Below are 21014 nucleotides of genomic sequence, written 5' to 3' on the forward strand. Positions count from 1 at the left end.
ATGGGAAGGAACCCTGTGCTCTCCTGGTACTTATCAGTGGCCAGGAAGCAAATTTTTCTAATTGACAGCAAACCACAGCATTTTACAGAGCGGAGAGAAGGCCAGCGGTCTATCGGGCATGCTGTGAAACCGGAGCGGGAAAACATCCAGCCCCAATGGATAGAGCGGAGCTGACCTGCCTTGGCCAGCTCCGGTCCAATAACTCACTTGTGTTTGCATTTAATTACAAACGTAAAAAAGCCCTTTCTTTTCACAACAACAAAGCCTTGAACCACACTTCAAAGTTGGGTTTCTGGGACAGTTGCATACCTTTTAAAAATAGCCCTCTGAGCGGTGCCAAGTGCTAAATGGATTGCAGAGGGCAGGTCCCCCACGTGGGGCTTCAAACAGCCCAGCCAGCGCCGCTGCCTGCTCTGCTGCTGCCTGCTCTGCTGCCTGCAACCGCTGCCTGCAACTGCTGCCGCTCCTCCGAGAGCCTCCCGAAGAGGCTCCGTGTGTTGCATGAAGCTGCAGTTCTGCTTTTCTTCTCTCGGGCTTTTCTTCGTGGGCGTTGGAAACTGGGAGATGGCAAGGCTGGAGCTGCCAGGCAAAGCCCTTGGAGGGTGTTTGGGAACGGCGTGGAAGAGCCCATCTGAGCTGACACCCTCCTGGCCTTAAGTGCCATTCGGGAGGCAACGGTTTATCATCTGGGAACTTATAACTGGAATATCCGTGGCAGGGAAAAGGCTGGAGGGGAAACTGAGGCAGCGCTGGTTCAGATCCAGGTGTCCTCCCACCTCATCCCAGTCTCTGCTGGGACTCTTCTGGCTTCTGAGGAGTTTCCTGGCCCTTCAGCCCAACCTTGGTCCTGCTCGTGGTCAAGTGTGCTCGGTGCTGATGGCTGGGCCAGCTGTGGTTTAGGGGCTTTTTCCTCTAAAACAAGGAGTTTTGCTCCGCTGAACGTTTTTCTAAGCATTGACTGAGTTTATTTTCTCCCTTGCCCACTGGTGACCCAGAAATCATAATATGCAGAGCGGGAAAGAGGAGGTCTGTAGCAGAGAGCCCAGTTCTCACGGCGATTAACTGAGATAAACACAAATCCACCCAGCAGCGCTGAAGGGCCCTGGCTCGGAGCATCCTCATCCCTCCTGAACCTCCCTCGGCAGCACCGCTGCCATGCTTAGGAAGGCAGGAGGCGTTTAGTTACCACGGGTTTTGGGCAGGGGCTGCCTCCCCAGAGCCTGGAGCCAGCCCAGAGAGGGCAGGCCGTCCAAAGTCAAGGTGGGAGTTTTAAAGAGGGAGTTTCTTACTGTGAGGAAGCAGAAACCATGTCTCTGAGGAGCCAGGACGTGGGGCTGGGAGCTGAGGATTTGCTTCAAGCAAATTTGTTGCATTTTTCTGGGGTAGCGTCTCTTTGCCTGCGATGCCTGACGGGCACGTGGAAGCCTGGAAGCTGTTGATGAAGATGAGGGAATTTGACCTGTGCCATGGTATAAGGCATCAGATCTCTTCCCCGTTCAGCTTTTCCAGAAGCAAAGTCAGGGAGGACGAGATCTGGTGAGATGTCAGCGTCCCGCAGCATCCTCCGGTGCTTTGGCATTGGTGTGGCCAATGTCCCCAAGCCCACAGGGCCACGCCAGCACCCTTCAGACTCTCCGACCCCGGGCTGTGTCCCGCAGCATTGCCGTTCCCATCACCGTGGAGGATGCTGCTCTTTTCCTCCACAGAGAAATGCCAGCTGGGCTGGGGCTCCTCCATAAAGCCCTGCAAACCCAGCGGAAGCAAATTGCTACCTACTGGAGACGAAACCCGGCTCCCAGGGCAAAGGAGACGGCATGTAACTCCGGGAAAAGCTCTTCATGTCGGAAGCGTGCTTTTCTTGGACCGCTCCGCTGTATTTATGCAGGCTGGTATGTGGGGAGTAATTAGAACCTCATCCCGAGTACTTGACGAGCGTGTTTTCCATTCTAGATGTTGACAGGTCAGGCTATCCGGCTGTCCCTCTGTGCCTAAAAATGTTGACATTTTATCTTTGCAAAAACCAAAACAACGGCCCGGGAAGTGGCTGGACCGGAGAGAGCGATGCTGCTTATTGACAGCCTGCCGGTGGCACGCGTGGGGCTTCACACGCGTGTGAAAAGGCCGGGCTCCCCGTGCCCACACCTAACCCTGCCGGGGCGATGGGAATGGGAGAAGCCGGTGCAGGCGTCTGTGCGGAGGTGCTGGGGCCGTCACAGCTGCCGGGGCCATGGGAAAAGGATGCTGAACGGAGCAGAGCGAGCGGGGCTGGGAGGTGTTTGCCCGGACGAGGCCGGCCGGCTGCAAGGACAAGCTGCTCCCGCCCAGAGCGGGGATTCGGGCACCTCGGAGCAGCCGCCAGAGAGCCCACGCTGCTCCAGGACTGGGAGCAGGGAGAGATGGGTGCTTCAAACCTCGAGGCCGTGGCTTTCACTAAAAACCTGATGTCTAACCTGACAGGAGAGAGACGTGAGGATGCCGAGAATGCACTCGCTCTTATCTCCCTAAAAGACCTTGTAAAACCTGCGGAGGCAGCTTGGGCTGGCAAAGCTTACGACGCTGTTGGAGGAGGCTTCGGGGAGTTCACACAGCCCCGAGTAGCTGAACTAAAACGACCTTATTTCAGGTGATTCATGAGATGAAGCTGAAAGGGGAGCCCATCGGGAACCGTCCCCTCTGCCCTCGCCCGCCATGGTCCCAGTGTCCCAGCCCGTGCCTCGGGTGTCCCATTCCATGCCTCTGAAGCTGGAAAAGCCCCTGGAGGACACGCCAAAGGGGCTGGGTTGGTAGACCAGTGTGGGATGCCTGTTCTTCAGCAAATGGATTAATAAAGGGGAGGGGAAGGAGCACACTGGGGTGGGAGCACCCCCAAACCCTGCCTGTGCATCCCGGCGACCTGGGGGACGGGATGCTGGATGGAGGGGATGGGCTGGAAGGAGCTGGACCGAGCATGGGCGAGACCAGTGGCCACGGCATCGCTCCCATCCCACTATTTTGCAGCAGCCCCGCTCCCGTTTCAGGCCATCACTTGCTGCCAGAGCATCGTGTCGGGGAAGGAGGATTATTTTCCTTCTCCACGTTTGCCTTCCATGCAAACCAGCCCTACCGTGTAATGTTTCTCATTTCCTCTATACATTAATGAAGGCTCGAAGTGAAAAGCTGCACGCTTAGGCTGACCTAACCCCGAGCGAAGCCGGCAGCCGGTGGGACACAATGAGCCGGCTGTTCGGACCTCGCTGGCACCGGCTCCTTGTCTGCTCCCAACACAATGGTGTTTTCCTTGGCCGGCGTTCGGAGGCGCAGAAGGGAGATGGTGACAGGGAGGATTCCCGCATCTCCCCGGCAAAACCGCCCAACGCCGTGGCGTTGTGCTGCCGGGATGGGCCGCGGAGCCCATCCTTGGCGGTGCTGGCTCTCTCCGAAGGGTGCAGAGAAGGGCAGGGTGGCCGAGCACGGCATGAGATGCTACCGACGGAGGAACCAGCACCAGTATCTGTGTGTGCAGGGTCTCCGTTTCATCCATCCCATTGGCATTCTCTTGCAAATTAAAAAAAAAAAAAAACAACAAAAAAAAAAAAACTAAATATAGTGCTGGAACATTGCTCTTGAAATGGAAAATTTGGGCTTTTTTTGTCCATCTTCTAGCTGACGCTAATCACTGAGTAGCTCCAGCGGCTCACACCTGCATTGTGGGGTAATAATCCCTTTTTCCATAATATTCCTCCCAGCTCTAGCAGTGCAGCAAGTGATGTGCTTCCCAATAGCATTTCCACTAAGACCAGTGTTTTATTTCATATAAAATCCTTCCGAACATTTCCGTGGCCTCTTCTCCCTCCAGGCCAGGGAAGTATTTCATTGCCATTTAGCGTGCCACGGCAGAGGGGACCGACTGCCCCGGCCGGTGGCCGGACAGCGTGGTGGGCGCACGTACGACGCTGGCAGATCTTGTACGCGTTGCTTTTCCATCAGCTCAGCACATGGTGGGGGCACAGGCACGACGAGAGGCAGCAACCCATCACGGCCTTGCAGAGTTTGTCACCGCGTTTTGCATCTGCCGTATTATTTATTTTGCAAGCAATCAGCAGGTTTTTGTGCCAAGTTGACTTTGATGTCATTTTTGAGGGGTTTGCAAGTCCAGCTGGTTGAGAAGCGTTGAAGATTCAGCTGAGCCTTGCTGATAAGGCTGGTGAGGCACTTGAGCACTCTATAAATGCAATGGGTCCTGTGCTAGGTGGACCATGAGTGCTCTCAAACAAGGAACTGTAAGCAAGGCAATTGCAAGCAAGGAATTGCAAGCAAGACAATTGTGAGCAAGGAATTGTGAGCAAGGCAATTGCGAGCGAGGAATTGTAAGCAAGGAATTGTAAGCAAGAAATTGCAAGCAAGAAATTGCAAGCAAGGCAATTGCAAGCAAGGAATTGCGAGCAAGGAATTGCGAGCAAGGAATTGCAAGCAAGGCAGGTGTTTCCCAGAGCATCCTGGAGGGATCCCTTCATTCAGCTCACTGCTTTTCACTCTTCAGGATTATTTTTTTTAATTTGGAGCGGCGTAAAGTGATGCTGCGGAAGCCTGCAGATGACATGCAGGTTGGCACAGCAGTAACCCACAGCAAATTTCCAACAGCGAAGCGCGCGGGTTGCACGTGAGCCGGAGCAACGAGCCTGGGGCTTGTCACGGTGCTCTGTGGGAGCAGGGCGCGATGATGCCGAGAGCTTAGAGACGAGCTTTAAGTCCGGTTTTACTGCAAAAAAAATGAGAATCCAGTTCAATCTGTTCCACTTGTTGAAGAGCAGGCTAAAAGGGGATTGATTGCAGCCCAAAATACCCTCCAGAGGGACGGTACCTGGTGGCAGAGGCTCTCCCATCGCACACGCTACGGCATCACTGGCTCCGCCGCCGGAGCTGCAGGCTGAGCAATTCAAGCGGGAAGGTTTTGAGAAGCGGGAATAATTAATTTTGGAAGAGATTACGAAAGCTGTGGTGAATTCTCTGTCACTTCGAGAGCCCAAAGCAGACTCTGGACGCTGGTGTAAAATATCTGCTTTCATTCAACCGCAAGCTCTCGGGGTGAGGCCAGAATCCCTCGGTGAGACTTTTCTGGCCAGCGCCGCGCTGGAAACCAGTGACTGGCTGATCAGAGGGAAGAGTAGTAATCTTAATTTATCACATACTTTTCATCCCAAAGCACTTCCACAGTCCGAGCGATCTTTGCTGCCAACTGGTTGCAGCAATCCTTTCAGCTACCAGAGCTGCAATGTTTCCTGGGCTGTGACGGCAGCGAGGGCTGTCGGGAGGCAGGGGCAGGTTGCTCTGAAAAATCTCTTTTTCCAGTAGAGAGAAATCCTTCCTGGGAGATGCACAAGCCGGACAGACGGAGCTCCCCGGATGGGAATGTCGGCCAGGGAGAGTTTCACAACCCTGAGTTCACGGTGAGGTCCTTGGGACAGTTACAGGGCTCACACGGCACGAATCCGGTCTGCATCCCGATGGATTTTGCAATATAACATCCCTCCCACGGCTGTCAGGGTGTCACCGCCGGCAGCCCTGGCTTGCAGGAGGAGCGAGCTGGGAAGTTTTGCAGCATCAAAAGCCACCACGCTTTGCACGAGCAGCCCCGAGACAGTGGCACCAGCGATGCGAGGCCTCGGCTTGCAGAGAATATTTCAATGCAGCCCTGCATCCCAGCTGGGACAGCTTCTCAGCGGGGCTGGACAAACCCTCGAGGCCAGGAACAGCACATCTGAGCGTTACTCAGCATCGGAAATTGAATTCTTAGCCCTGTTCGCCCATGACAGGTCTGAGCTGAGACTTTCAGGGTTAAACGGGAGCTGCGCGCCCCGATGCATGCTGCAGATGTGGGAGATGCGCACCCCGATGCATGCTGCAGATGTGGGAGATGCGCACCCTGATGCATGCTGCAGATGTGGGAGATGCGCACCCTGATGCATGCTGCAGGCATGGGAGCTGCGCACCCCGATGCATGCTGCAGACGTGGGAGCTGCGCACCCCGATGGTACAGTCCTCTGGCCGGGCAGGCTGGAGATCACCTCCCTACTGCTCCTCCCAGCCCCGATCCCACCCCGCCATGGCCTCGGCTGCATCCAGCACCAGCCTCCTGACTTTGCAGCTCTCAAGGCGCTTCCCCGGGCAGCCGCCCCCCGCTTCCTCCCGGGCCTCGCCGGGGACTTACATGAAAAGGTCATTTATAAAACCTGACGTTTTGTTTCATTGCAAATGCCCCGGCGAGGGCCGGGTTTGAACTCCGCTTTTATTCCACACAGCTCCTATTTATTTCTCGGCTGGATTAGTAAATCGCGGCTGTCACTAAACATTAGCCCGGCTGTTCCATCAGCTCTCCTTCCGCAAGCTGACGGTTCATTAGAGCGCGGTACCCATCAGGATGCTGCCACCACCTCGCCCTCTGAGCTTTTCTTCCAGGCTTGGCCATGCCCCGTGCCATCCCAACCAGCCGTCTAAATGCAAGCAGCGATAAGTTAAAATTAACAAAAATATAAGGCTCCCCAGGTGGCAGCTCCTTATCCGGTTATCATTTCTAGAAAAGACGCTGGGAAGCATGGATAACGCGAAAGGGGATGGTTATCGGCGTTTTTCGGGCTCCGTGGCACGGGGTGGAGGGAGGGTCAGTACGATTCGGGGTTTGTGCGTCGGGGGGCTGCACGGTAGCCCCCTTTGAAAGGTTTCGTGCCCTCTCTCAATTCCTAAGTAAGCCTCTCGTCCCCCTGTCAGCTTTGATTTGTAACCGTACTCGTGGCATCTGGTTTTCATATGAAGGGTGGAATACAGGGGATGCTGTCTGCTCGCTTCTGCCCAGAGCTATTCATCTGGGGCCGGCTAGCCAAAAAAAAAAAAAAAAACAACAACCCTGTTCCTGAAAGGCACTAATCATTGCGGAGGCGGAGGGCAGAGAAAGGATCCGCTGTCCCCGCGTGCTGTGGGATGCGAAACGAGGGGCAGGAGGAGCCGTAGCCCACCCGGGCCCAGGCTCTGCTGCAGCCCCTGCAAACGCATCCCCAAAACTTCAGGGCAGAGGAAAGGATGGGTTCGCGGGAGGGATTTCAGCAATGATTGACGGTATGTGTGTGTGGCACGTGTTTTTGTGGTACACCTGCCCCCCGATTTGTCCCCAGCACCCTTGCTCTTGGCAGCATCGAGCGGCACAGGGCGGGTCCGAGCATCCCAAACGCCTCCGGAGCTGCACATGGTTGCTGGTGCCAGGGGAGCTGCTCCAACCGGCCGGTGCAAAGCCCACCCGCACGGCACAGGGCTCGGGCAGCCCCTGGCGGGGGGCAGTCACAGGCTTTTGCAGGATCTTTGAGGTTTTGCTGGTGGGTGAAATGGGATTGTTTCAAGGTGACATGGTCAGAGCCGCTTTGATGAAACAGGCGGTCTGCTTTTACCCTGATTCTCAGCGATGGCGTTTGCAATGCCAGGAGGAAAACCTCTGCCTGGGGTGAGCTCAGGGCACCAGCGCTGCCCATGGCTTCTTCTTGTGTTGGTTGACTTTGACTTTTTATTGCACATGACCAATCTGCTGCTCTTTGTTGGGACTTTGAGATTCCCAGTGGGCTGAGACGGTCGCTGTCCTGCAAAATGCGTTAGGAAATGCCAGGCTGGCCACGTGAGAGCCGCGGAGGAGGCAGCACCGTGCCCCTTTCCCTCAGCAGCCGCGTGGGACCCAGTGCTTTTGGAGCAGCCGTGGGCAGCGTTCCCCGCGTGCGGCGTTGCCCTGCAGGTCTAGCGCCAGGCGAGCAGGGACGAGGACATCCCGGGGTGACAGCTTGTTCTCCACCCGCACGTGGCAGTGACTTTCGGGCATCCCCCAGCCCGGAGAGCCCAGCCTCGCACGGCGCCCCAGGCGAGGAACTCCCCGCTGGGTGAGGTTCGCTCGCTCCCACCTTATTATCGGAGCTGGAGGATGAGATGAGGCTGTTCTCCGGGGTGGCTTCCAGCAAAGTCCAGATCCCGGCGCCGGCATACCAGAGTGCTGATATCAAACCCAGCAGGGACCGGCCGACTGGGAACGCTTAAAAGCGGGGAGGATTGCAAAGCTCACAGCCGTGCCTGTAGCTGGCACGGAAGCAGCCTTGAAAAGAGGAATATCTGCCTCCAGCTGCTGAGAGGCACCAGGGGCACGGGATGCTCCCGAACCTGAGACCTGCCAGGGACATCCCGCGCTGGGTCCCCGTGCGTGGCTGAGTGCCGCTCTGTCCCCAGCTGCCCGCTCCATCCCGGGCTGTGGTTGCAGCCTTCCCCTTTGCCCCTCTCCCCTTTGGGATGGGAGAAGCTGGGAGCCCCATCCCAGCACGAGGCAGAGCTGGATGTATCCTGATGTGCAAGACCGGGTTCAAACAGCACCGGAGACACGCTGCCACCCCTTCCCTCTGCTGGCAAGCGGCTTTCAAACCCCATAAAGCCATCATGTATAATTTTAATGCAATAGTCTAATTTTCCTAAACCAGCAGCTGATGTTCAGCAGCGAGGAATGCTCTAGAGGAAGCGATTTTATTTTCCCGTCCCTTGCTGGACTTCCTAGGATGCAGCCTTTGATCCAGACTCCTGATGTTATCAAGTAGGAAGCTGCAGCTCTTTGAAGTGAGCTTCATGTCGCGCTTTAAACTTCTGGGGGTTTTAAACCTTTGGCACCGGGTGCAGCTTTGGTACGGATCACCCCAACTTCAGATCCGACGACTGTGGCCACCGAGGGATGTCCAAGGGCTCAGCTGGGACCGCTCACACCCTGGGCTGGGAGCTTGCAGAAGAGACGAGATCATAGCTCGCAGCCTGCTCATGGAGATTTAATGCTTCAAGGAGCCCAGGACCGTGGTCTGGGTAAGATTTGGGTGCTCCGCTGCTGTTTTGAACATCTGGCCCTGCCGCTGTGACCTGGGGCAGTGGAAACAGGTCACATCCTGATTCCAGAGGAGCTGCACGGCGTGGACGTTGGGATGATGTTTTCAGGGTTGTGCTCGTCTGGATCATTGTAAAACTCCTTTCTGCTTTGCTGCCGTGGCTGCCTTCCCAAAATTTCACCCCCAAAAGGCACCCTCACGTCTTGTTTTGGAGGCACTGTCGATCCGTCTGGAAGCAACAGCACGAAGCTTTCCTGAAGCAGCAGCAAATTACTCCGGGATGGGAGCAGCCTCGAGCAACTGGTGCTGGGAGCTCTGCTCACCTGTAGCAGATTAACAGGGAATGGATGGGCTTAATTCAGTTAGCAAATGAGTCCCAGCTCACTAACGAGCAGCACCCACAAGCCGTGGGTCATGCAGCCTCCTCCCAGGACATGGGGATGCATCGAGCTTGATTCGTGCAATGCCTTAAGCTGGGCTTAAAGTGTAACTGTTATTGCTTGTTTATACCCTTATATTTTTTGACGGTCCAGGCCATGTCATGCTGGGGTGCTGTCCCCCAAAACAACCTGAATATAAGCTGGAATGCTGCAGGTTTGGAGAGCAGGGAGGAGGGATTTGAAGGTGTTTGCAAGCAGCCAGCATGGGGTGAGGAGGGCGCTGGGTGTTGGGCCGCAGGCAGGTATCCCGAATCGTGGCCGGAGAGCCCATGCCAGCCTGGTGTGCATCCCTGAGGAAGGTGATGGGCAGGAGGGGAAAGCTTGGATACGAAGTCTGGTACAGGCAGCGGCAGAGACAGCAGTGGTCCCCGTGGATCTGTCTTGAGCCTTTTTGTCCTCATTCTTCACCATTCAATTAAAAAGCAGGACAGAAATAGAGCTAAAATAGGCTGTAAGGCAGGGAGAAAGTGGCCTGCATCCCTCAGCACACGACACCTCTCAGTTTTTGGCAGCCAGAGCGCCCAGCCCTCCCCAGCCTGGCAGCACCGGCAGCGAGGAGGGCAGAGTGCAGGCAGGAGGGACGGCAGCACGCGCGGGTGCTTGCTTTCCCCTTGCTGTCCCCTGGCAGGGGCGCTGGCTTCGGCAGGGGCAGCACCGTGGAGCTTTGGTGGGAGCCCCCTGCGAACCCTGCCGCAGCGTCCCCCTCCCGGCTGGGATGGGGGGCTCTTCGAAAATCCCTGCTCTGGCTTTCTGGAACAGCTTCAGCATCGGAGCTTCTCCCAAGTAGCTCCTGTACTGTGGACTCGATACCCCGGGGTGGTAGGATGATGTCCCTGCAGCGGAGGCTCGGAGCCCCTCTCCAGCATCCCCGTGCAGGTGTTTCCCTGCTGAGCTGGGTTGCTCCCTTCTCCCGCAGATCCAGCGCCCGGTAAGCAGCCTGCTGCCTTCCAGCAGTACGGGACAAGCACGAGCACAGGAGGATCCACTTGGGATAAACGGGAATGGCCTCTCCAGCTTTTGGGATTTGCCACGTCGGGGACCTCCGCACGTCTGGAGCTCGCGAGGAGCCCAAGTAGGACAGAGGAGTCCTCAGGTTGCAGGTAGGTGATGGGGACGCGCCACCCTCTTCGGGCTGCTGCCTCGCTGGCTGGGAAAATTCCCTCTCGTTTCCTGATGGTGTAAGGATGCTGGACGCGCGCGCGAGCCCACGCCGCTTCTCCTTGCTTCTTAGCACCCAATCTAAAGCCCCGTGCGGTTTTCAGGCCAGAAAATCATTATTTTCTCCCCCTTGCAACCAGCATCCTTGGCTTCACAGCGATGTCCAGGGCTGAACTTTTATCCTGCAGACAGAGACAGCTTTAATTGTGCCCCTGTAAAGCAGCTCAAGCTCTTCCTTTGAGGAAGGTTCATGGGGAAGATGGAAAATAGGCCCTTAATGCCCTAAGAATTTTCCTCTCTTCCCCCACCCCATCTTCCCTTCCATCAACTTTTAAGCTCATCCAAAAACTGCGGCTCTCTGCTTCTATACGTTGATGGCAGGACAGGGAGGCTGCAGCTTTGCCAGCAGCACAGGATTTCCATTGAGTTATAAGTGGAAGCAAATGGTTTAAAAGGAAATTAAATTTACAGCTCTATAAAAAAATGCATTTTATTGCTTTGCCTGTCGTTCGGTAGAGGCAAGGAGATAAAGGAATGCTTTGCATTTGTCTCTTGCCTTGGAGGCCGGAGGCAAAGAGGAGCAAACCCACCGATCACGCAATGGCCGGGCGGCCGGATTCGGTCCCGGCTCCGTGCAAGTCAATGGTGAAATCCCAGGAGAGAGTTGCTCGGAGGTGATGCTCGCGGGGGGCTGTGAAGCAGGATGCTTCACGCTCTTAAACATTGGCTGGATGAGGCCCTGAGTTTGGCTTGGAGGGCACGTTCTGCCCTAAGAGATTGAACCGGATTCCTCCCCAGATCCCAGCTAATCGCAATACTTTGCAAACCCGCGCACAGCAACACCTAACGGTTTATTTATGGGGAAACGTATAGCTCCTCTCTACAGTTTATTAATTAATCCCTTCCCTATGTTGCTAGAGTGTTGGATGGGGAGCTTAGAATAAATGGGGATAAAATAGCTGCCGGGGACACCTGCGAAAGCCAGGGCAGTAAAGTCTTCAGCAGCAACGGGAGGGAGAGGAGGGGTTGGCGCCTTCATGTTAAAAGCAGAGTGGCACAGGGCTGGCCAAGGAGCCGGGCTCGCCTGCGGGCACACGCCAGCTCGGCCACTGCGTCCGTCTGCGCTGGCATCGTGCTGTGTCCAACCGAGCTGGGAAGATGCTGTGGGGAAGGGGAAGGCAAAGGCCGGTGGCTCATGCATGCGGGGAGCTTGGCGTGGCACAGTCCCCGGTGCCAATCCCCTAGGATTATAGGAGCATCCCTGGCTTGGATGTGGATGGGTGCAGGAGGAGCAATCGGCAGCTCGGCTGGGCTCGGTTTGCACAGCATGGTGCCGGCAGCCGCAGCCTTGGGGTTGCACATCTCCGCCATCCCAGGAACGATCCTTCCCGGAGCTCCCGGCTCTGAGGGAAGCCAGCGGGAGCAGCTGGGGTGATGTCTTTCCCCATTGCCACCTCGCTCGCTCGGGGCCCCAGCATGGGCTGAGGGACGCTCTGGCTGCGCCCAGCAAGCCCGCGTGAGGTGGGTGAGGGAGCTTTGCCTCTTCCAGCGCCGCCTGAGCTACAAAGCAAGTGTGCGGAGGCTCTTGGCCCTCCGGAGGAGGAACCTCCCCCGGCTCCAGCCCTCCCAGCTGTGTCAATAGAGGAGGAAGAAACAAAAGTGCTCTTTCTTCGCTTGTTGTTTTTGCAGAGGGGGACAAGCCGATGGCAGTTGCACTGTGACACTGGCTGCTGGGGACAGGCGTGTGTTGGGCTTGGCCAAGCTCTCTGCAGCCTTCTGGGAAGCGTTCAACAGCAGGGTGCAATGAAGGGAAACCCAGAGGGTCTGCTTTTATATAGATGTATTTCCTTTTGCCCGTGACTTTATTGAGAGCAGATTACAGGGAGGAAGGGAAGGGGCTCTCTGGCCTTTCTCTGGAGCGTGGCTCAGACAGGTTTTTTCCCCGAGCGGCGTCCTTACTGTCACCAGGGCCTGGGGTGGTGGCACATCCCTGGGCTTTGCTGGGACATCTCTCCCTTCATGGCAGTCTGTGCAGCTCTCGCCATGTCCACGCTGCCGGCTGCACCCAAGCTCCCTGCCGTGCGCTCTCCATCCCTCCTCCAAGTACCTTCCCTCGCAGGCTGTGCGTGCAACACAGGCCAGGGCAAGGAGGACCGAGGACATCACGGGGACGAGACCAGGGTCTGGTCAGCCCTCTGTGCTCCCCCAGCACGTGATCCTGCAGGCAGCTTCTGGGGTGCTTTGCAAGACATGGGTGGCTCTTCATGGTGATATCTTGCTAGAGCATCACCCAGCGGTGCTGCTGTTCATACCATGCTCCCAAGCATGCAGGGCTTCGGAGCAGCAGCTCATCCCTGGAAAGCCTCCTCTGCACCCCCCTGGGCTGCAGATCCAGGAGCCTCCGCATCGGCGCGGGTCCGAGACAAACCCAGGTGCAGGCAGCGGCGGCCACAGCTGCCGGCCGACCCTCTGCCGTGTTTCCTCCCCGGCGTAGCTCTGCGGCAGCCTCTCCAGACCTGACATCAGCTGTGAAAACAAGAGGAACCGCCTTCTTCCTGCATGGTGCAGGGGATGCGTCCGGCTCCTTCGGCAAAGCCCCTGCCACCGCCGCGGCGTGGGAGTGGAGGACTCACAGCGCTGGGTGCATCGGGTATCTCAGCCTTTGCAACGGGAGGATGCCCAGCCCCATTTGCCAACTGCTAAACGTTATGTACGCTTCTAGGATTGAAATGATGAAATGTGAGAGTTAAGTCACCATGCCTGTGCATTTTAAAGGGCCTCGCCCAAGAACGGCTGGGAAAGGCTCGGAGGAGACCCCAGCCCTGGTGGGAACACAAAGCTCCCCCATCTTTCTCTCCAGATCTGCTCCCACTTTCAGAACGCTTTAAACCTGATATTTGAGCATTAGCATCTCACCTTTCAGCAATGCCATTAGCCTAGAGCTGTCCTGCAGAAGATGCCAGCCCCTGCTTGTGTCTTCCACCTCTGTCGGAGCCGCATAGCCCTGGCTGGGCTGCCAACACCGGGGATGTGCTCCGGGTCCCCCCATGCATCCCTCCTCCTGGTGCCACAGCTGGATAAATCCATGGAAGCATCTTGGGATGCTTTGCTCCAGTTTAAACCCTGGGATTGCGGCAATGTCTGCAGGCAAAAACAGGGGACCCGAGTTGGCTCTGCCCAAACCGGTGTGTGCCTGCCTGCGTCAGGGTGGGAACGACTGATTTTCTTCTCGTGGACCCTCATTTTCTTCATATACAACGATGGAGTTGGTGGTGGCACCGTTCCTGCCAGCTGCTGTGAAATCCCCAATGCAAAGCCAGTCTGCTGGCCGTGTGCATCCATCGCTTTTCCGTAGGAAGCCCGGCTCAACGCTCCGAGGATGAGTCACGCAGCGGGAAGATAAAGAGAAGTCGAGCGGCGCTATTCTGATTTGTGCTTTGCCTTGAAAAGCTGCAGATTTATGCACCGCTTTTGCAGGGGCAACGCGATATCAATCAGCTGCTCTCCCATGTCGTCTCCATTGCTGCTGCTGGTTCCCAAGCATATATCCATTTTAATCTTCTGGCTGACAGGGAGAAATCATTCCTGGCTGCTCCTGAGGCCGGCCAGCGTGCTTTGGGCAAGAGAAGGGGAGTCCCAGAGAGAGGAGACCGATGTTTGTTGCTCGAAGAAAGCATCTTTCATCAAGCAGATACGTATTTTGGTGGCTCCTTCCCCAGTTGGATGCTCTGGCCACATCTGCCCGCTGCTCTTGACCCAACGGTATGTCTGTGATGGGTCAGTTTTGGGGTGCCAAGCCTGTTGTCCCCAGAGCTGTCCGGCCACGTGCGTCACCGCAGCAGCGATGCTCAGAGGATGCAGGAGCGGGGAGCGCCGGGCAGCCGGCGTGCCTGGGTTTGTTTGCAGTGTGGCTGCTGATGCTCAGCTGGTTGTTGGCAACTGGAGTCAGGGAAAGGAAAACAATACGCAATTGCACTGCAATTAAACAGCCTCCTAATTGTAGCGCTACATACGGCTCTTCCGCTGCTGTCTAAGTTTGGTGGCATAATTACAGCAGCAGGGTAAAGGCAGCATCTGTGTTCCCACCGCGCCAAGCCCTGCCTTCCAGGGATTTTGGATCTGACCGTATAAATCCTGGGCTGAAACCTGGCGTCCGATGAAAGGGAAAAGTAACCCCCAAGCTCTGCCTGGGCTTGGCCCTGGTGAGGCACGAGGGGCAAAGTCCTCGCAGCCCCTGCAGCCCCCGCTGTGCTTGCTGGCCCTGTCCTGGGGCAGAGGCAGGCGGCCCATTTTCCTCTTTATACCGTGTTTTTTTGCAAACCAGCTCTAAAAAAAAAAAAAAAAAAAAAGCAAGTCTTGCTCTGGTCGATCATTGTAACTCTCAGTTTAGAAACACGCGGCGAGGAAGATTAAAGGGTGGCTCGGGGGAAGGCAGGCTGGGTGTCAGGATGCTGGGACGTACCGGGCGCGAGGGAGCGTCCTCTCACCGTGCCTCCATGTCCCCATCTCAGCTCTTTTTCGGGTGGACCCGGGATGGTGAAGCCCTTTCCCTCTCGCTGATCCCAGCGCTGGCTTGTTATTGTAGGGTTGCTTGCATAGGGTGGTTTGTTTTGGGAGCATCTCCCCAGCATCCCCACGCACGTGAGGGGCACCAACCACCCAAGGCGATGGCCAGCGGGGCGCAGGCAGACTCCCAGACCTATATTTAATTTTTTCTATATATTTTTTCTTTTTTATACTACGGGTTTGAGGAATCCTGAGATAAATGCCACTTTCTGTGTTAAAAGGAGGACGTCTTGGAAGGCAGGGGAGGGAAGCTGAATCGCAGCCTGTGTTTTCGGTTGGAAACGTGTCTGGGGTGCCGAATGTTTTCCATCACACAGGCGGGTTTGTGTGGGTTCACCTGGGCAGGAAGCGGCGGGGTAAAGCGATACCCCACGGGGCACGGGCAGCCCTTCTCCAACACCCCCTTTCCCTAAACCCGAGAGCAGCCGGCGGCCGTTAATGAAATAAGCAGCCACTTTACGGCAGCTCTTGCACCATGTGCGAAAATTATTAGTTGCAACGTTTTGCTGGAAAAGGAGCGGGGCAGATGAGAGATGGACGAAGTTATTTGCTCCGCAGCCCTATCCCCACCCGGCTTCACCCTGCAAACAGCTCCTGCCCGCTCCCAGCAGCGTTAAATCTCCAGGTGAAGGAGGAAAAAACCTTTTGGTCTGTGAATTCACTGTAAAAGTATGCGGGATTTAGTAATACTGCCTTAGCACTGGTTCGGTCGTTGCTAAATAGCTGAGGGAAATAAATAGTTTCCCGTGTCCATCGCATTAGGTATTGTCTGGGACGCTTTCTGCGGGGAGGAAAAATAATCCCAGGATGAGCATGGCCCGTCAGACGGGGAGCGATGCCCTGACCCCTGCCCTCTCCTACCCGCATCTGCCCGCTGCTGGGGTCTGGAGAGAAACCACTAATGAGTGGATTTTACCCATTTTTCAGAAGCAAGATTTTTATTTTTTTTTTTTAATTGTCACTGTTTGGAAGAATTTGGTTTTCCAGCCAGGATATAAAAATACATATTTTTTTCCAGACTCCTAGAGAGTCGGGGTTGGAGGGTTGTTCTTTTTCATTCCTCCTTCAGTGGCTGGAGATGAGGAAAGGGATGAGACGCACGGGAAAGCATGGAGCCTGGTCCCTGGCGATGCCGCCCGCCCTGGACCAGGGGCGATGGCCAGATTCCCACCCTGTTTCTGTGCTTTCCAGCCACTTTTTCCTTGCAGCATCACCTCACCGCTGGGATTCAGCCCCAGGAGCGGCTGCATCTGCATTTTCCCTGTGGAAAGGGCAGGAGCATCCTTTCTTCAGACCTGGTCTCTCTGAGACAATGTCTTAAAATCTCCCTGCTCTGCCTGAAAGCCATACGGAGAAGCAGAAGGGAAATTCCCAGTCCTCGCTTTGCATCTTGGAAGCACACGCTAAGGAGGGATGTTATCCCGGACCGGTACCTGGACCAGCACAGCAGGGATGGGCTTGGACCCCGAGTGCTTTTCCATCTCATGCAGCACGAGCAAAAGGAAAATATTTGCAGGATGCCATTTTTCAGCCCTCTGAAATACCCTCTGCTAATTTTTTTGACTGATGAAAGAAAAATACACTGGTGTGAGGAAAGGGATTTTGTCGCTCAGCGTGTCTCTGGAGAAAACGTGCCTCCGGAGCAAACAGAGCCTGGGCTTGTCCGGGCGATGAATATTGGCATTATTCGACTGTGCTCGCTCACAGATGGTGACTGGTGAAAAAGAAAAGAAAAAAAAAAAAAAAGCAGAAGAAATAGCACGGAGCCTGTCAGTGGATTTTCTCCACCTTGGTATCACCTGGCTCGTGCCTTCTCCTGCCGTGGCTGGGGCACAGGGATGCGTCCCCACATCTGCCACCCAGCAGCTGGACCAGCGGGAAGGGCTGCATGTGCCTGGAAACCCGTCGGCAAAATCCTTTCCGTTACTCGCCCTTTGAAGTTTTAGGCATGTGCCGGACTTGTGTTCGGCACCTGCAAACAAACCTGACCCGAGCGGCCGCCCAGCTTTGATGTTTCGTGGTGCGGGAGGGTCTCCGCGGCCACGGGCTGCCATCACCCTCCTGGCGAGGGGCCGGAGGGGACTGGACACCCGGGAGGGACGATGGAAAGCATGGTTGGATATTGGTCCAGCTCCTCCTCACCCCACAAACCATGGATGCACCAGTGGGGCGTGCGAATCCATCCCACTTTTATATCACTGATGCTTTGACATGTCCACATCATGTTGGCGGGCAGAGGAGGACCGAGCAGCCATCCGCTGCTCCCTGGCTGGGGCTGCCAGGGCCACGTAACCCGCTCGACTGCGACCAGCATCTTTACGAAGCGGCCGATTGAAGTTCGCCATGAATGTCCCTCTGTTCGCCAGCCTTTTTATAGCTCCGTGCGTTTTTCTTGGCCCCGAGTGTTTCTGCTCCCGTTGAGAACAGAGAGCATCTCTCAGTGCCGGTGTCCGCAGCCAGCCGAGGTGGGAGGGGGCTGCACCAGGGCAGCTCATTTTTTGGGGTCCTGCTGCCCGAAATGCAACATTCCCGGCGTGCCTATGCCCCGGTGTGGGCTAAAAGCTCGGCACCAGGGCAGCCAGCGCGTTTTGCAGCTCAGACACCACAGAGCTCGGGGACCATTCTGGCGAGGAGCTGTGGTGATGCTGGAGCCTGAGCATTGAGTCCTTTCCTAAAGCCCTGACCCAGCACTGCAGTTTTCCGTGTGGCACATCCCTCCTGCCTCCGAAGGGCTGTGAATCCCAGGAAATACCGTGCAAGGCTCTGGAGGCGATGGCAAGCTTGGCTTCAGGCAGCAGCCCCATCCGGAGCAAGCCAAACCATAGCATTCTCCATCAAAATCACGAGGGCTCCCGCCTCCCGGGGTTGCAGCTCCCCGTGGCGATGCGGTACCCACGGATGCATCCCAACCCCATGGATGGGAGGGGGAGCCTAAAGGGGACACCCTAAAATTCCCCAGCTGCCCTCCCTGCTCTCGGGGATGTGATTCCCTCCTCTCAGGCACTCCCCTTCCCACCGGCCCACGAGCCATCTGCTTCCCTTTTGGCGTGGGGAGGTTGGCAAGGCACTGACGCACGCCGCTGGCCAAGCGACGGGGAAATGCTCTGGAGAAGACGCAAACCAAGGGCTGGGCAGCAGGGACCTCTCCCGGCTGGGTTTTCTGTGGCCGAGCAGAGGACATCGGTTACAGAAAGGAGCAAATAGGCGATAAATTAAGGGGATGGTATTAAAATCCTCTCTTGCTGCGGGGGCTGGTGGAGTCCTCGCTCTCTGGCAGCACTGGGGAGGGATGCAGCCGTGTGGGTTTTGCAGCAGCGTCTGCGCCACAGCTGCAGATCGCAGGCAGCTGAGGATGGCTGTACGCCGCCAGCTGCGAGCACCAGGGCTCCCGCGGGAGGGGACGGAGCCGGCATCGCTCCCGAGAGTGGCAGGGATGTCGCAGGGACGTCACCAGTGCATGTGTGAGCTCGTGGAGGATGCAAGCGAGCGGTGCCAGCGTGGCCATGCTGGTGTGCCAGCTCGCGGGGGCTGGATGAGCGGGGATACCGGTGGCATTGCAGTCAGAGGCCCCGGTGCCCCGGGTGGGCATGTTCGGGTAGGCAGAGGGAAGGCGCGTGGGGAGATGAGCAATGCACACCATGCTTGTAGAGGCCAGGCTGCACGCGCCTGTGATCCCAGTCGATCTGTGATGTGCCCCTCACCCGGGCATCTGGGCATGGGTACGTGATCCTGCCTTGCTGCTCAAAGCCCTCCAAGGCAGCACCACAAGCGCCTTGGCTCCTCAGGGCAGGTGGCACCCAAAGCACGTCCGCGTAGCCCTGAGCATCCCATCACCGCCGGAGGTCTGTGTGCCAGGGGACGGGGACAGGGACGGGACAGCACCCATGGGTCACCCCAGCCACGACTCCACCAGGGACCAGCCAAATCTGCCTGTCCCAGTGAGAGACATGCCGGTACGGGGCATCTCCCACCCAGCCTTTGCATTTAGCTCAACATCTTGTTTGCTTTCTACCAGCCAAGCCAAGCGGCGGGGCTTTTGTGGGGACAGCCTGGGGTTAAAGCAAACCTTGCAGTGGACGTGGTCTCGGGTTCTTGTGCAGTCTGCAGGGTGTTTTCTAGCAAAGCCATGCGTGGGACTGCTCCCCGCCTGTGCCCTGGGTGTAATCGGATCCGTCCCCCACCAAGCAAGCATTTGTATTCGGAGCATTTTCTGAATGTTTTGCATTTGGGAGACACACGAGGAATGTCTGCTGGGGAGGGCAAATGGCGTGCGAACCGGCAAGGTGCTGGTGCCTGGCCCGGGCTGCGTTTCGGGGACCTGAGCCCCTTCTCCAGGGCTGTCCCTGCTCAGGTCCCCCTTCAAACCCCGCTGCTTTCCTGGTGCAAAAAGGCATTTTTTCGGTGTAAAGAAAAAACACCATTTCTACCAACACCTTCCCGCTGCATGATCCGACAGGGATCGGTGTCCCACGGAGCATCTCCTGGCCTCCACCACGAGCCCTGACATTGCAGCAAAACGTGATTTGGGCGAAGGTGCCTGCCGGAGCGGCACCGCTGGGTCTCCCCATCCCCAGCCTTCTCCTCTCCAAACGCCCTGTCCAAAGTTGGCACCGCGCTGGGCGGCTGCTTCCAGACACCTTTGCTTCCCTCTGCAGGAAATCTCCATAAATTGCAAGTCGGCCTCTACGCATCGCCTTATCCCAAGAGCTGGACCCCACCAGGGATGGAGCTGCTGGGGGGGGACGCCAAGCTCGTGTCTGTGCGGTGTGGCCTGCCAGAGCCACTGGCTACTTTTATCTCCATCACTTGACTATTATACTTAATCAGGAAGGGGGGATATTATAATTTTCTTTCTTTAAAATCCACTTTTCTTTTATACAGAGCAAATTATAATCACTTTTAATTGAAAAAAAAGCTGATAATATTCTAAACCAAATTTCTGGAAGAGAATAATTAACAGTGCAATAAATCCCCAAAGGAAATGCTTATTAATCTTGTCCTTCAGAAGCAAATTTCAGAAGAGAGCTTATTTAAAACATTGCTAATAATTATAGGAAAGTTGACAGCTTAAAAGCCCCCAAATCTAGCAGGAGTCTCCTCCTATCAGATCCTGCCATAACTGGCTCAGACGGGACAGGAGCATCTCTGCTCTGCGGGCTGGGACGGCTGCCGCGGCCGGCGGGTACCACCAGGGAAGGGTGGGCCTCCCCGGGATGCTGCCAGGTGGGTTGCAGGGCGTCAGAGATCTGTGTCGCTAGGGATGGGCTTGGGAAGGCTCCCGCCGCGGGTCGTCCCTCCTGCCGGAGCTCGGGGAGAAGCCCAGGGGGTGACAAGATCATCTGAACCTTGGTGGGTGCGCTTAGAGCATCCGTGCTGGGGCTGCTGGCCGCTGCCGCGATGCTCCTCGTGCCGCCCGTGGTCCATCTAAGCCCCGCCGTGAAATGCCGCTCTGCCGAAACCCGCCCGTGTGGGGGTCTCTGGGGCCATCGCACCCATTAAGCCAGAGCAGCTGGGGAGGAATAGCGGGATTTTGCTGCTCTTGCAGAGACCGGCCTCTGCTGGTGTCAGTCTGTCAGTCTGTCTGCTGGGGCTCAGCAAGACTGGTGTCACTGGGGATCGCTGTGATCAGCAGGATGAGACCTGTGGGAAAGTGGCCTTCCTCAGTCGCTCACCCACGGATGGGGGGCTCACAGCACCCCGATGGGTGAGGGCTGGATTCGTGCGCTCGCCAACGTGCATCCAGCTGACCCCAATTGAAGTCTGTGACTGCGTTAATTGCAAGGAGCCAATTAATGTCACTCGGAGATACGTGCGTGCATGCGTGTGTCTGCCCGAAGGCAGAACTGGCCAAATGAACGTGGGGCAGATTTGGATCTGCTGTGGCCCCCCCATCCCCGAGCAACCGCTCCGGCAGCCGTGCTGCCGAGCGAAGGGGAGGAGAAGGATGCCAAAAGGACAATGCGCTAAATGAGGCTTGGGTGAA

General features: G+C 56.5%; 1 long non-coding RNA gene across 3 annotated transcripts in view; it reads left to right on the top strand.

Moving 5' to 3' along the window:
• Positions 1–14549, top strand: part of LOC148051077 (uncharacterized) — a 72747-nt gene extending 58198 nt beyond the window's left edge. The window contains exons 1-3 of one of the 3 annotated variants that reach the window (XR_015700611.1): positions 9279–9353; positions 10224–10407; positions 12960–14549. This is a non-coding gene — a long non-coding RNA (uncharacterized LOC148051077). Of the gene's footprint in view, positions 1–9278; positions 9354–9383; positions 9462–10223; positions 10408–12959 lie in introns of those variants that run through there. The other 2 variants (XR_015700612.1, XR_015700610.1) reach the window with 2 other exon arrangements.
• Positions 14550–21014: the final 6465 nt, after the last annotated feature.

This window comes from Nipponia nippon, unplaced genomic scaffold (assembly GCF_047370975.1).
Source record: "Nipponia nippon isolate SJK-2023a ecotype South Korea unplaced genomic scaffold, ASM4737097v1 scaffold_7, whole genome shotgun sequence".
Classification (NCBI taxonomy): Eukaryota; Metazoa; Chordata; class Aves; order Pelecaniformes; family Threskiornithidae; genus Nipponia; species Nipponia nippon.